The 16,433-nt window shown below is 45.6% G+C and overlaps 1 long non-coding RNA gene across 4 annotated transcripts; it reads left to right on the top strand.

The window, feature by feature from the left end:
• The first annotated feature begins 2,523 nt into the window (after positions 1-2,523).
• Positions 2,524-15,433, top strand: LOC121042922 (uncharacterized). 4 transcript variants are annotated; one of them, XR_005796531.1, is made up of 4 exons: positions 2,524-2,735; positions 8,669-8,821; positions 10,712-10,870; positions 15,332-15,433. It is a non-coding gene; the product is annotated as an uncharacterized LOC121042922 (long non-coding RNA). The 4 variants fall into 4 exon arrangements; XR_005796532.1 differs by lacking the exon at positions 2,524-2,735 and adding an exon at positions 3,428-3,507; XR_005796530.1 differs by lacking the exon at positions 2,524-2,735 and adding an exon at positions 3,550-3,777.
• Positions 15,434-16,433: the final 1,000 nt, after the last annotated feature.

Here is a 16,433-nt window from a genome sequence, read left to right as displayed (position 1 = left end):
GGTTAAATTTATTCGTCTGTATTTTTTTTTTTTTTTGGTGTAATTGTAAATGGGATTGTTTTCTTCTCTTTCTGATAATTTGTTATTAGTGTATAGAAATGCAACTGATTTTTGTATATTGATTTTGTACTCTGTGACTTTACCGAATTCATGTAGCAGTTCTATAATGTGTGTGTGTGTGTGTGTGTGTGTGTGTGTGTGTGTCCCTGTGTAGTCTTTAGGGTTTCCTATATATAAAATCATGTCAAAAAAAAAAAAAAATCATGTCATCTGCAAATACGGCAGTTTTATTTCTCCTTTCCAATTTGGATATCTTTTCTTTCCTTTTCTTGCCAAAATGGTCTGACTAGGATTTCCAATACTATGTTGAATAAAAGTGGCGAGATTAGTCCTCCTTGTCTTGTTCCTGATCTTAGCGGAAAACCTTTTAGTTATTCACCGTTGAGCATGATGCTAGCTGTGGGCTTGTCATGTATGGCTTTTATATGGTGAGGTACGTTCCGTTTATACCCACTTTGCTGGGAGCTTTTTAAATCATAGATGGATGTTGACTTTTGTCAAATGCTTTTTTTGTATCGATTGAGATGCTTATGATTTTTATCCTTCATTTTGTTAATGTGGTGTATCACATTGATTGATTTGTGGATGTTGAGACATTCTTGCATCTTTGACATAAATCCCACTTGATCATAGTTATGATTCTCTTAAAGTATTAAATATGGCTTGCTAATATTTTGTTGAAGATTTTTACATCTGTTTATCAAGGATATTGGCCTGTATTCTTATTTATTTATTTGCTTGTTTGTTTGCTTATTTATTTACTGATTGGTTGATTGTTGTGTCCCTGTCTGGTCTTGGTATCAGGGCAATGCTGGCTTCATAAAATGGATTTGGAAATATTTAAAGAATCTTTATTAGTAGTAAAATATTTGACAATGAAGGTAAATTAGAGGAAAATTCAAATAAAATATTTGGATAAAATTCTTTTTAATCTTTTGGCATTGGATGTGTATCTCAGAGCTCCTGATGACAAGGAAACTACAGTCTGTAGGCACATCTGAGGCGTGTGGAGAGGAGAATAATGAATATTGGTCAGGTGATGACACCTTGGAGTGTGAGCTCCCCGGAGGCAGGTGTGGCATTCTCCATGCCTCAGCATCCTCCACACTGCCTGGTCCATAGGAAGCTTTCAGGAGGATTACATTCGAGCCTTCTTGAAGATAGATGGGCAGTAGGCAGGGGTAGTTTGTTTTACAGATGAGGAGCTGATGCCTAGAAAAGGGTGAATTGCCCAAAGTTTTTAGCAATGAGTAGCCAAGTCAGGCCAGACCTCATACCTCCTGACCCCCTGACCAGTAAGTACCCTTCTCATCCCCACAAGGTTGCTCAGTCACCACCACTGACGGGAAGTGGACCAGCTCCTCTCTCCCTGTCTCTGGAACACCTTTAGGTATCATAGGCAGAACAATGAGCCCTCTGGATGTCTACCTCCCGGGCCCCCAGAATTCGTGAATATGTAAGATCACGTCATAAAGAGCACTTAAGGCCCATGGAATTAAGGTTGCTAATCTGTTTACCTTGAAATAGGATTATTATCCTGGATTATCCAGTAGGCCCAGTGCTGTCCCAAGTCCTTAACTGGAAAAGGGAGGCAGGGGAGAACTAGAGATGTCAGCACGAGAAAGATGAAGCCCGATGCTGCTGGTTTTGAAGACAGAAGAAGGACCACAAGCCAAGGAATGCTCTAGAAGCTGAAGAAGGCAAGGAAATAGATTCTCCCTCAGGGCCTCTAGAAAGAATGCAGCAATGCCAATACTCTGATTTTGAGTTCACTGAGACTCAATTTGGACTTTTGACTGCTAGAACTATAAGATAATAGTTCTACAACAACTTGTGTTGTTTTGAGCAACCAAGTTCATGGTACTATGTTAGAGCAGCAACGGCAAACTAATACAATGGATATTCCTGGATTCCTGGCAGGGCACCTTTGAAAAGAGAATATTGTGACCTCTCTCAGCGAGGGGAGAGGCGTTGGGCAAAGCCCACCTGTTTACAGTTAGCCATCATGCTTAGTTTAACTGTTTACTAATCCAATTAGCAATTTATCCATCAGCTGTGATTAAATCATTTTTAGGTTAAGATCAGGTGAAGTTCCTAATGAAGCATTGGAGGAAAAATGCCGTAAAGAAGGCCTAAGTGAACCCTTATGACAAGCTTCTGAAGTGGGTATTGTTATACGCACTTTATGGGTGAGGAAACTGAGGCTCCAGAGGGAATCAGTACACTGTCCAAAGTCCCATAGTGAATGGCAGAGTCAGGGCTCGAACCCAGGTTTGCCTGACCTCAAGTACTTTCCTGCTGAATACGTTATAGAGGAATTTCAGATTCCCTCTGTGGAGACCCGTACTCTGCCCACTACAGTGCTTATGTTAAGTTACCGCACATGCTCCCTGCGTTGCCTGGGTTTTATCTGTCATTTCCCCCACCGAGTTCTTGCCCCTTTAATTAGATCATGCTCTCTAAGAGGTAGCAATGGCTCCTTCTGAGTTTTGCTCAGCACCTGGAGCCTGCTTTAGAGGCTCACCAAATTCCTCCTAGAGGAAACAATGAAATCTGCCAGGAGAGAAAGAGGAAACTCCTTCCTCTATTTTCAATCTGTGGGAAATTCCCGCCTCCTTTCCCTGAAATCCCAAACCGACTTTTGCAGTTAGCCACTACTGGATATCGCAGCAAAGGTAGGTGTATTAGCCTAGAAATTTTTTTTAGTAAAAGTTTTAAAAACTCAACATTGAAGGTGGGAAATACTTGGTAGCCTTTGATGTGCATGAGGGAAGTTGGCTAGAGTTTTGGTAGGGGGTGTGACCTTACACACGCGCACCTCTTTACCGAATATGAAAGATTCTCTCTGCTTCCTCAATCCTCGGATAATGGTCGGTTTTAATTCCTGGGAGCCTCTCTATTGCTGTTCTGGGCGGATGGAGAGGTCTTTTGCTTTACTTTGCTCAGTAAAATCCTTTAGGATTCCTGCATCCCTTCATTGCATGGTGCTACAAAGCGGGCCAGGGAGTTTGGGCAGCAATGTGGGGCGGTGGAAAATACACTGGCTCTGAAGCAAGAGCACTAGGCCTTCTCCAAGGTCAGGCACCTAAACCCGGGGCCTTGAATATTCCTTCCCCTGTTTCAATGAAATGTACACATGTGCGTACTCAAAATCTACTTAATTGACAAATTGATGTGTGTCTCTGGGATTGTTTGTGCAACCAACTGCATGCGAATCTGAGAGAGGCGAGGGCGTCAGAAGGGCGAGCTGGGATATTTTAATATTCAGTATTTCCAGACTCAGCAGGCAGCAGGCTAAATCTGTCCGCTGATGGGCAGACATGAATTATGAAACCACTCACGTAGGTTGAGAGGTTGCCCGGAGCTGGGCAAGTATCGCCACCAGTGTCTCTGCAGGCTGGCTGGGGGTGGGGTCGCTCCCGGTCAGCAGAGATGGTCTGTGGACAGGTGTGTGATCACAGTGCGGGTGTGGCCCCAATGCAATGGGTCCCCCAGCGGCCCAGAGACAAGGTGGGCGGTGCGTCGCAGAACCGGAAAGCAGCCACAGGCTGACCCCGGCTTTCTGTGTGGCTGGAGGGGGAGGCGGCCCCCTAGTGGCAAAGGTCCGCACAGGGGCCGAAGTTCAACGAGTCCCAGAGACTAAAGGTGACCTTCCTGCCCTGGGTTCTGATGCCGCCTCCCACGACCGGGGGCCGTGCCGGCTGGGGGTGCCCCAAGGTGAGGCTGGGAGGCCAGGTCTAATGGTCAAGGCGAGAAAACTGAAGCTAGGGGTAGGCGAGGGGATGGTGGTGGTGGACTGTGTCTAAGGGCCAGGGAAGAGAATGAATGAGTCAAGCCTGTGAAATAGTATGTTAACAAGTCAATAATAACCATTTACTGCTGATCTGTGTCTAAGACGGTGCTGAGCACATGACACGAATTTTCTCAATTCCTCACAGCAACCCTATTCATTAGATATTATTTCCCCATTTATAGACAAGAGGCAAAGAATCATTAATGTGTCTGTGGTAGTTAGCAGTTGGGTGATGTCACGTAGGCACTTTACAAGCATTATGTCACATAATCTTCACGCTTATTTTAGGAGGTAGGTCTCATTACTCCTTATGTCAGTTATATCATCGAAGAAGCCAGGCCTAAAGAGGGTGTGTTATCAGTAAGCGTTTACAACATAGCAACCCACCCCCAAACGTAGTGCCTTGAGATGGCAAACCCTCATGTAGTTTTCAGTGCAGTGAGTTGACAATTTGGGCTGGGTTCCCCTGGACAGTCCTTCTAGTCTCAGCGGGGCCATGGAGAGCATCACACATCTATGGTCAGATGCTGGTCAGCGAGGAGGTGCCCCCACTCAAGGGGACTGGTTGGTTGTAGGCTGGGGTGAGGGTGGAGACTGGCACACTTGTGTCTCATCATCTAGTCGGCCAGCCTGGGTTTGTGGCCGGGCAGGGGTCTGAGAGGGAGCTTGGAAACACGCCAGGTCTCTTGAGGCCCAGTCTCCAAACTGGTGAAGGTCACGTCTGCTGCATTCTATTAGCTAAAGCAAGCCCGGGACCAAGGGACAGGGAAGACAGATTCCGGATGGGAAGGGCTGTGAAATCACAGAGCATACGGTGAGTGCGGATACAGGGGGGGATGGAGAACCAGGCCCATATTTTTTTTTTTTTTCTTGCAATATATCACTAGGTGGGAATGGGGAGCATGTGAGGGAACCGGTCTGGGTGGGGTGAGATTCCCAGGTGGGAAGAAGAGTACACGTCTCTGAAAGGCAGGCTGGTGTGCCTGGAATACGGGAGGAGAAATGTGGAGGAGTTAGGGATGGGGTGCTATTCTGAGCACTCATCTGGGTTAACTCAGTCCTCATGACAACCCCACGAGGTAAGTGCTGTGGTGTCTTCCCCTCTTTCCAGATGGGGAAACTGAGGCCTGGAGAGGTCAGACAATAGTCTAAGTCCCACAGTGAAGCGTCAGTGTCAGGTCTCCAACGCAGGGGGTCCAGCTCCAAAGCTCACACCCTGAACCACTTGCCACACTGCTGGCACCACAGCAGGGAGGAGAAGGGACAAGGCAAAGAAGAGTTTGGCGCATAGTATGAGGGCAGGTGTTGAAACTACTGTCCTGAGAGGCCTAGAGACACTAGGGTAGAGATTCCCTGTCACTTCCTTTTCTTTAAAGAGTCTATTTATTTATTTTGAGAGAGAGGTGGGGGGAGGGGCAGAGAGAGGGAGCCAGAATCCCCAACAGGCTCTGAGCTGTCAGCACAGAGCCCAACGTGGGGCTCGAACCCACCAACTGAGATCATGACCTGAGCCGAGATCAAGAGTCAGACACTTAACTGACTGAGCCACCCAGGCACCCCCCCTTATCACCTCCTGTCTTCTCAAGAGTAGGACTGCTTATTTCTATTTGGATGTGGGAAGGAGCTAGTCTTTCTGATTCTGTGACCCTACAAATAAGTGCATAATGTCAAATGTATTCGTGAAGATACTTTTTCTTTAAGCAGCAGGAACTGATTCCATCTAGCTCAAGTTTAAAATGAAGTATTTCTGGGGGCGCCTGGGTGGCGCAGTCGGTTAAGCGTCCGACTTCAGCCAGGTCACGATCTCGCGGTCCGTGAGTTCGAGCCCCGCGTCAGGCTCTGGGCTGATGGCTCGGAGCCTGGAGCCTGTTTCCGATTCTGTGTCTCCCTGTCTCTCTGCCCCTCCCCCGTTCATGCTCTGTCTCTCTCTGTCCCAAAAATAAATAAAAACATTGAAAAAAATTTTTAAAAAAATGAAGTGTTTCTGTTGTATGGAAACCAATTTGACAATAAATTTCATATATTAAAAAAAATAAATAAATAAAATGAAGTATTTCTTGGAAAAGTGCTGGGAGAGCTCACAGAATCAGCCCGTCCTAGGAATGGCAAGAACTAGACAAGCCCCCGGGACCTGAGCTGCCGGCAGCATTCCGTGGGCTCACTTTCTCATTTGCTGACAGCCATGTGACTTGGGTGTAAAAACCTCCCATCACTATGACTTCTTGTTTATGTCTTGACTTCCCACGAGAGAGAATCTGGCCCAACATTGTTTTTACACTGGACAAGCTGGATCTGTCCAGGGGAACAGGGACATGAGCACAGCCGAGGCCACTGGGGGAATGTCTATGAAGCCATCTTGCTTGGTGTCTAACTGCTTGGTGGCAGAATTAAGTTCTAAGCACCGCTCCCTACATCCACCTGGATAGTTCCAAGGACATAGCTTGTCCCAGGGAAAGGAATAGGCTTCTGTCTCCCAGGGATCCTGAAGTTCCAGAGATTCTGACCAAACTCACACTCTGCAGCTTTATTGCAGATACAGATTCACAGCAAGAACATTTGAATATGATTTTATTAATTGCGTTTTTTCAAGTCCAGCAGTTTTCATTAAATTACAACAATCCAAGGCAGATGATATCCTTAAGCTCAAACAATTTTGCCATGCAAAGATTATATTTATATGAGAGTGCTTTTCAGTCCTGACTTCCTAAGTGATCGGCTTATAAAATATTTATTAGTGGTTCAAAAGCATTGCTTTTGCAAATTCAGTATCTTCTTTAGGATAGATTTCAGGGCAGACGGCTCTTTTGGGTTTGAGTTCACGGTGTGATGTGCAAAGGTACTTCCTTGTGTTTACTGAGGGGTGAAGTCAGGCTCTGTAGGTGGTCAGCTCCTTGTGTGATTTGCCCCAAGACTGAAAGGCCACTTGCACAGATTAAATGAAATCCACGGTTTTCAAAAATAAATTTGGCTACTTAAATTTCTAGATAGGAGTTCATTTTTTTTTCTCTTTTTAAACTGTACTTATTTATTTTGAGAGAATGAGAGAGAGCAGGGGAGGGGCAGAGAGAGGGAGACACAGAACCCCAAGAATCCGACGTGGGGCTCGAACCCAGGAGCCGTGAGATCATACCTGAGCTGAGATCAACAGTCCGACGTTTAACCAACTGAGCCATCCGGGTGCTCTGATGGGAGTTTCTTATACATGGGCACAACTGGCTTCCAAATAAATATTTTATAATTGCTCATTCTGATTCTCACCATAAATATGATTTTCATGGGCATGTAGTCTATTAGGAGAATATTTGGAGTGGGAATTTAAGATACTCAAGATACTCATCAGGCCTGGATCTGCCATCAATCAATTCATGATATGACCTTAGGCAAACACTGTATTTTGTTTGTTTCAATATATCAAACTGAAATTGGTAAATATCAGTTAGGAATGTGTTTAGCTACAAATAATGGAAAACCTGATAAGAGTTTATTTTTCTAACATGACAAACCAAGAGGCAGGGAGTCAAGAATTGGGATGTTATTTAGGAGCCAGGCTCCTCTGTTTTTGCCATAAGCCTGTGTTTTTTTTTTTTTTTCTTTTTAAAGTTTATTTATTTTGAGAGAGAGTGAGTGAGAGCATGAGCTGGGAGGGGCAGAGAGTGAGAGAGAGAGAGAGAGAGAGGGAGGGGGTGAGAGAGAATCCCAAGCAGGTCAGTGCAGAGCCCGACATGGGGCTCAATCTCACAGACCGTGAGATTATGACCTGAGTTGAAATCAAGAGTTGGAGGCTTAACTGACTGAACCACCCAGGCTGTCAGCCTGTGGTTTTTGTCCTGATGGCAGAAAGTTGGCTGCTATACCTTCAGAAGGAAGGAGAGGGAAGGGTAGAGGGAAATCCTAGCGGAGTTTGTTCCCCCTGTTTTTTGGGAGGTAACTAATGTCCTGGAAGTCCTCTACCCACAAATAGTCTTCTCCTTACATCTCATTTGCCAGAACTGAAATATGGCCACTCCTACTCACAAAGGAACCTGGGAAGGCCATCCTCTTATTTGGCCATATTGAAGCCCTGCATCAAATCAGGGGTCTGTTGGGAAAGAAGAATTAGGAGTATTGGGCAGGAATTTAACTGTGCCCTTTTATCCCAAAGGGGCAGAAGAGAACGGTCACTCATCGGTTCAGTTGGTCTTTTAGCGGCGGTGAGCGTTGTGTTAAGCCCTTTTACCAGCCAACTCAAGTTAATTAAGGCAGGTGTGGCAGGCGGGAACTCTAGGGTAGAGGTGAGGAAAGTGAGGCTGGGAGGCATTAAGTAAATTGCTCCAGGTAGCAGAGAGCAATGAATTAAAATGCATCTCGCCTGGGTGGCTCAGTTGGTTGAACAACTGACTCTTGATTTCAGCTCAGGTCACGATCTCACAGTTCATGGGATCAAGGCCTGTGTGCTGACAGCGTGGATTTCTCTCTCCCTCTCTCTGCTCCTCCCCCGATTGCTGGCATGCACGTGGGTGCTCTCTCTCTTTCTCAAAATAAATAAATAAACTTAAAAAAAAAAGAATTTCTTCCTTAAAAAGAAAAAGAAGTATCTCGTCTCCTTACTGGCTTCAGAAGTAGAGGAGGTCCCAAGTTACTCAGAACTGTTACTCTGTTGGGCCTCCAAGGGAGGAGCTAAAGCACTTTCTTCCTTCTTTTCACTCCTCACCCTGAAGAAGGTTGGGCCTGGGGATAAGGGAAGATTCCCAGAGGCTCCCATGTCGATATTTGGGGATGCTGAGACTCTTGTCCAGACCTGTGCTTCCCTGCTACGACATCCTCTTTCCTTCCCAGATCTCCTGGAGCAGGATCGCTTCCTCACTGTGGCCCCTCTGCAAACTTCACGCTCCTTACCTGCACTGACGCGAGAGCAACAGAGGAGTCAATTGCCCCCAGCTCCTGATAGCAAGTAACATTGATTAGCCGGCTCCTGCAAAGGGCGATGTGGTAAATAATCGAGCACACGGCGTTGGCAGCCTTTGAATCACGCCTGGCCACTTCCTGGCTGTGTGATTTGCAAATTGATAGCTGTACCCTTCAGTCCCCCCATCTGTAAAATGGGTGATAATAATAGTAACCATGTCACACGGTTGTTGGGAGACTCGATGTACACAAAGCACTGAGAACAATGCCTACCACAGCCAACACCTGTGTGTGCTTAAGTCCGCTCCTTCTGGATGTCCTTTCAGGCATCTTGGTGATTAACTTGCTTTTATAGATTCGTTCTTTTGTATCTCGAAAGCCAAGTCTCCCGGGGTTGTTCTTAAGTTACTATTTGTTTTTAATGAATCCTGTAGTTATCAATTAATGCCTCGGTTCCTGCTGTTAATGCAGAGCGAGAAAAATAACAGCTAATATTTCAGCTCTTCTCTTCTGCCTTTCTAAAACACAGATTCACGGTACAGAGTGCGGTATGCCCCCTGGAGTCGTGTCGGATGGTGGCCCCCTCCGATCAGTCAAGTTGGGAGGGATGGGTTGGTAAATAGTGAGGATCACTTTGTTTGCTTCACACTTGGGGCTGAGCCTGCATGTTTTCCATTCGCTGTTTTTCTTGGCACCGGCTGTACTTTCTACACACGCATTTCAGCCATGAGTGTATGTGCCCACATGTTGGTGAAATATATTCCTCAACATGGATCGTGGTGGGCCCAGGGGAGACCACCTTCAGTCTGCTGCTCTTCTGTGTTTCCTCAGTCGCCGCCAGTAACACGCCATCTGGAGACAGGAGGTCAAAGCCCCAGGTTCCAGACCCTCGCCCTCGTCTGCTGTCACCTCAGGCCATGATATCGGGCGGGTTGCTCTCCCATGTGGGCCTTCAGCCTCCCCTCCCACGACATGATCCCCTTCCAGCACTACGGTTTTCCAGGATTTTCTGAAAGACGCTCTTGGACTTGGGAAGCACAGCGTGCTGGGGAGACCTTGGTTTTGAAGTTTTCCCTTTGAAGATTGCCTTAATTTATTGGGCATCTTGTTGCTGAAACATACAATCAAGAAAGAATAGACTGAAGTTCCTTTTCCTTCCCCAAATGTGATGCTTAAATAAAATTCTGTTTCATGGAGCAGACACAGAGGAGTAGAGACGGATAGGGTTTCCCTTGTCTTTGAGCCGTCCCAGAGGAGGCTGGAAACAGCAGGACGTCCCTTCAACCAGATGGGCCTCTGAGCTTGGAGAGCCAGGCAGTCACAGAGAATAGAGAAATCAAGGGCGGAAATGGGGAAAGGCTGGCCGCTGGATGTCGGCTTATTCTCGCAGCTGAATGTAGTCAGCCTGGAGGCCGGGGACAAGAGGGGGAAGGTTCACATGGGCTGGCGGGTTGGGGCGCTCCGTGTCATAGTTCAGGTCTGATGAGAAATCGGCCCATTGAGCTAACTGTGAATGCAAGACTTCCTTGAGAGCAGGGCCAGCCTCAGGGGACACTGGGACAGGGCAGGGTAGCTGGTACTCAGTCTCCCCTTTGGTGGCTTTGCCTCATTTCTCCTGAAGCAGGTATCTAGGGCTTGCCCTGCCTCCAGAGCCCTTCCCACATGCCTCCCCTGGCCCAGTCTTGATTTATCCAGTGACACTCTTGTCCTCAAATGTTTTCCTGCTCCCTTCCTTTCATCATTAATCTTCTTAAAATCTTACTCGGGGGATAGCACGGCGGGGTAGAAGGAGTCGTGGCCTTCGGACTCCATCTTGCATGGTGATGGTGGTCTTTTCGCTCATAACAATGGGGACCTGGGTGAGTTACTTGGTTTCCCTCAGCCTCAGTCTTCTCATCTTTGAGATGGGTACAGTAATCCATAATGTAAACAGTCCTTCCCCCTTATCCTTGGTTTTGCTTTCTGCCGTTTCAGTTACCTGCAGTCAACAGGAGTTTGGAAACGAGGGGTCCCCCTTCTGACAGATAATCAGAAAGTCACAAGTAGCCTAACACTACGTCGAAATGCCCACGTTGCTCCCTCACTTCATCTCCTCACACAGGCATTTTATCATCTCACATCGTTACAAGAAAGGTGAGTATAGGACAATAAGATATTTTGAAAGAGAGAGAGATCGGTCACATTCATATAACTTTTATTATAGTATATCGCTATAGTTGTTCTATTAGATTATTGTTCTTAATCTCTTACTGTGCCTAATTTATAAATTGAACTTTATCATGGCTATGTAGGCACACAAAAAACATAGTATATATAGAATTTGGTACTAACTGTGGTTTCAGGCATCTGCCAAGCATCTTGGAACATATCCCTTGCAGATAAGGGAGGCTACTCTAGCATTATTGAGATAATTCGATGAGATACAAAGGTTAGCTCAAAAAGAAAACCACCCCAAGGAAAATTATTTCCTCCTTCTTGTCCCATTTGTACTTCCTGTGTATTACAATCTGGGGGATTGGAAACACTTACGGATCCCCGGGATCCACCCCATCTCCCACTGGGAATCAGTATGCTCTAAAAGCTCCTCAGGTGACTGGTACAGCCTGGGTGAAAACCCACTGCCCTCAGACATTGCTGATTCAGACTTTGCTCTCCAAACCCAGTGCTGCTTTGATTCCCATCCCATTGGACCCGACTCCAAAAGTCAGTTTGTCTTCTGTGTTTTAATCTGACAAATGGCAGATGATTAATCAAGGTTTGTGTGCCGGATCCCTCCCCGAGCCCAGGATATTTGTTTTCACTGGCACCTTGACAGGAGCAGGGACAGATTCTCTTCTGGCACTAAGGGGAGGGGAAGGGTGGGTAAAGATTTACTGAAATGTTGTGGCAGAGGTGATTGGCTGAAATCGAGACATTCTCTGGGACAGTGACTGAGAATCAGTGGGGCCAGGTAGGGCTGGCGAACCAGATGGGCAGATTTCCTGTCTACATTCAGCAGTGCTGAAGCAGGGAACCGGGCAGCCAGGCCAGGATGAACATGGTGAATTTAGAAATCGGGGGATCAGGGCAGGATGTGCCTGACTGTGACGTGTGGCTCGGGAAGGGAAGCAGGTGTTTATGGCTGAAAATGGCTTTCCGAGTTAGTCCTTCTTCCTCCCAGTTACATCTTGCAGGACACTGTCAAACTATACTCTTTTTTTTTTATTTTTTTATTTTTATTTTTTTTATTTTTTATTTATATATGAAATTTATTGTCAAATTGGTTTCCATACAACACCCAGTGCTCATCCCAAAAGGTGCCCTCCTCAATACCCATTACCCACCCTCTCCTCCCTCCCACCCCCCATCAACCCTTAGTTCGTTCTCAGTTCTCAACAGTCTCTTATGCTTTGGCTGTCTCCCACTCTAACCTCTTTTTTTTTTTTTTTTTCCTTCCCCTCCCCCATGGGTTCCTGTTAAGTTTCTCAGGATCCACATAAGAGTGAAACCATATGGTATCTGTCTTTCTCTGTTTGGCTTATTTCACTTAGCATCACACTCTCCAGTTCCATCCACGTTGCTACAAAAGGCCATATTTCATTTTTTCTCATTGCCACATAGTATTCCATAGTGTATATAAACCACAATTTCTTTATCCATTCATCAGTTGATGGACATTTAGGCTCTTTCCATAATTTGGCTATTGTTGAGAGTGCTGCTATGAACATTGGGGTACAAGTGCCCCTATGCATCAGTACTCCTGTGTCCCTTGGATAAATTCCTAGCAGTGCTATTGCTGGGTCAAACTATACTCTTGATCCACCCAGAGGTCTTCTAAAGATAATTCCCATACAGTCTGAAGCTTCCTGTACCTCTCTGCTTGGGGGTGTTCTCTGGCCTTGGGAGCTTGGCCCGCACTTGATGGAGGGCTGGAAGTATTAGGAAATTAATGGCTTGGGTGCCACCTTCATATGGAGGAATGTTAGTTAGCGGATGAACACCCCAGCTTCCCTGCCCTTTGGTGGAACAGTCCTCAGGCATGTTCTGCACAGTTTCTTAGAAAGTCTCCTGTGTGAATGAGCCCCACATGCCACAGTGACAAGCCCCTCATCATGAACACTTTGCTGGCTTTCCTTCCTTCCCTGTCTCACTTCCCTTCAGGAGTCTTCATGGATGGAGAGGGGAAGGAAAGCATGGTAAGTACAATGCTTCACAATCTGTAGGTTGTGACCCATGAGGGAGTTACAATGTCCATTTTTATTCACTGATTTTGAGAAAGAGAGGGAGAGAGAGAGAGTGAGTGTGTGAGTGGGGGAGGGGCAGAGAGGGAGAGAGAGAACCCCAAGCACACTCCATGCTGTCAGCACAGAGCCTGATATGGGGCCCGGTCCCATGAACCGTGAGATCATGATCTGATATGAAATCAAGAGTCGGACTCTCAGCCAACTGAGCCACCTCGGTGCCCTGCAACATCCATTTTTAAAAAATGAAAGGAAACGAATGTGCCATAGTAAAGTATGCTACTCGTTGTAAGGGTACATACTGTTATATGAAAACTTCATTTCAGTCATGTGTGAATATGCTCACGTGCTGGTGAAATATATTTCTCAACGTGGATCATGCTCAAAAATTTTGAAGGCACTGCCATTTTGGGCCTCTGTGGTTTTTATGTTCTCAGGATCCATTCTTCCCTTTTTCTGCAGTAATAGTACCTGAGTATTCATCTCAACAAGGAAAGGGGACTAGGCCCCTAATTGGACATAGTTGTGATGCGACCATCAAACCAGTTGCATCATTTCTTGGTCAAAAGATGGTCTCGTGACCCATGACAGGTCAGTCAGATGATTGTTCCAGGGAACTTCAATCTAGAGAGGACACATGAAAAGGCTGAAACTAGTTGAAGATGCTTCATTCAAAGAGGATGTCTGAACATTAACATATATATGTTTTCTGCTACCTAGATCTTTGAACTTCCTTATTTTTTCCCCCTTTCAAGATTTGGTTCTTGAACCGTTGGATTGGTTCTATGAAATACCTGTGGATTACTTCTTTATTATTATTATTATTATTATTATTATTATTAATTATTGTTATTATTTACCCCTTCTGTTGCTAGAAACCAAAGAACCCTCCCATACCTGAGGGCTTTGGAATCAGCCGATCCTAACTCTATTGCCACTTGCCTGTGTTACTGGAAAATTACTTTTCTAAGCTTCAGGTTCTTCTCTTATAAAATGAGGATAGTAACACCAGATTGGAGGGTGCAGAGGATATTGACGTGGCCATTGGCCCTAGATCTTCAATTAATGGCAGCCACTATCCTGAGCCAAATTTTAATCATCTCTGCTTTACTAGTGATGACTTTGCACTTACTAAATATCTGCGGAGTGGATGAATGAATCCACATGACAAGGTAGATTTTCACAACTAAAACCCACAGCTGAACTTCTTTAAGGAGTTTCAACCCCTTGCATATGAAACATGTGATTTGTTGTTCAGAGACTGAATATGAGAACATCTCCATGACCTGGGGTTGGGCAAAAGAGTGCTTGATAACAAAAGCAAAGTCCATAAAAGAAAAAATTGTTAAGTTGAACATTATCAAAAATGAAAACTTCTGCTCGGTGAAAGACAGTGTTAAGAGAATAAAATGGCAACCTAGGGACTGGGAGAAAATATTATACAAATCACATATCCGACAAAGGTCTTGTATGTAGAATATACAAAACCTTAAAAACATACAACCTAATTTAAAAATGGGTAAAAGATGTGAACAGACATATTACCATAGAGGACGTATGGAGGGGCACAGAGGCACATTAAAAGATGTCGACACCATCAGGCATTAAGGAAAAGCAAATTAAAGCCATAATGAGACACAACTACATACCTATCATAATGGCTAAAATAAAAATACGGACAACATCAAGTGCAGAAAAGGATGCCGAGCAGCTGGAACTCTCCCACATTGCTGATGGGAATAAGACATAGTTCAACTGCTCTGGAAGACAATTTGGTGGTTTCTTATGAAGTTAAACATACACTTACCATGTGGCCCAGCAATTCCATTCCTGAGATATGAAATGAAAACTTATGTTTACACAAATCCTGTGCACATATTTACAGCAGCTCTGATCATAATTATCCCAAACTGGAAACAATTCCAACATCCGTCAGCAGCTGAATGGATATACAAGATTGTGATATATATATACACACACATATATATATATACATACATTGTGCTAAAACTCAGTAGTAAAAAGGAACGAAGCATCGAGGCACACAACAAATTGGATGAATCTTGGAGGGATCATGCTGAGTGAACGAAGCCAGTCTCAAAAGGTTACCTACCGTATGATTCCATGTGTACCAGGACTGGGGGAGGATGGGAAGTTTGGCATGGAAAAACCATTGGCATGGGTGGAGGATGGAATTCTTTGGTGGGGATGGAACTGTTCTGTATCCTGATTATGGTGATGGTTACATGAATCCATACGTGTGTTAAAATTCATAGAACTGTAAATAAAAAAGTCAACCTCCCTGTATGACAGTTAAAAAACCCTTCTCATCATGGAGCGTGCGTATTCGTTTAAGTATTTTCCTGTCCTGTAGGTCTACACCATCCAATATGGCAGCCACGACTCATGTGTGCTAGTCCCAGTTGAGCAAGTATAACGAGCACATCGGCTTCTGAAGACTTAATACAAAAAAAAAGGACATGCAGTATCTCAATAATATTTTATGTTGATTACGTCTTGAAATAGTACTGTTTTGGATAGATTTGATTAAATAAAGCATACTGTTAATTAACTTCACCTCTTTTTCCTTTTAAAGATCTGGTAACTAGAAAGTCATAATACATAGCTTGGATGATATTTTGATTTGACGGTGCTGCTCAGGATGACACAATCAGGGAGGAATGGGGAGGTCTGGCTTTTTCTCTCTTCATCTGGATCAACAGGTGTAGGATGGCCCTACTCAGGGTTGAACAAAACACATCTAGGCCCCTGCTTTTGGGGGCCTCTCCCTCCCTCCCAGTCTGTGTGAGAGGTGAATGCCATTATCCACATTTGTTGCGTCTGTCTGGCTCTTGCTAAGCTTTGGAGGAGAAGCAGGCGAGCGCAGGGTGAGACGGGGCGTATCAGAGGTAGGGCCAAGTGATGGGTCAGATGTGGGAGAATGGCAGGCTTTGGTTAGACTGGAGTGTGGATTCCATTTTAGCCACTAGTTAGCTGTGCAGCCCTTGGTCTTTCTTAGCCCTGGTTTCCTCCTGAGCAGGAGAGAATAAGAGAGTTCCCCAGGGGATTCCTCGCCGCCTAGGGCTGTGGTAGGACAAACAGGACAGAGCGTAGAACGCACCCACCTGGGCCACCAGGGGTGGTCATTTTGCTGTTGTGACTACCACCCTCCCGCCTCGGGCCCTGGTCTCTCCCTCCCTCCCCTTCCCTGCTCCCCAGTCTGTTGAACCTCGCAGGCACCCTGCCCAACTTTTCTCCCTGATTCAGCACTGAGAAATGCCAAGGCAAGCGTTCCCATGAAGCTGCTTGTCAGCAAACACCCACTCCTGCCTCTGCTCTCCCGCATGTGTCAGAGATGGGTCTGGACTCCACGCGAGGCCCTGGGGCCGCGCCAGCTCCAGGGCTGACTCATGCGCACCCTGCTGCACAGGGACTCCGGGGCTGTGCTTCCAACCTGTGAGATTCGACATCGGAGA

The sequence above is a fragment of the Herpailurus yagouaroundi genome, unplaced genomic scaffold, assembly GCF_014898765.1.
Source record: "Herpailurus yagouaroundi ecotype Mexico unplaced genomic scaffold, PumYag 186, whole genome shotgun sequence".
NCBI lineage: Eukaryota > Metazoa > Chordata > Mammalia > Carnivora > Felidae > Herpailurus > Herpailurus yagouaroundi.
The sequence above is the reverse complement of the archived record's forward strand: the minus strand, read 5'-3'. Positions and strand labels throughout refer to the sequence as shown.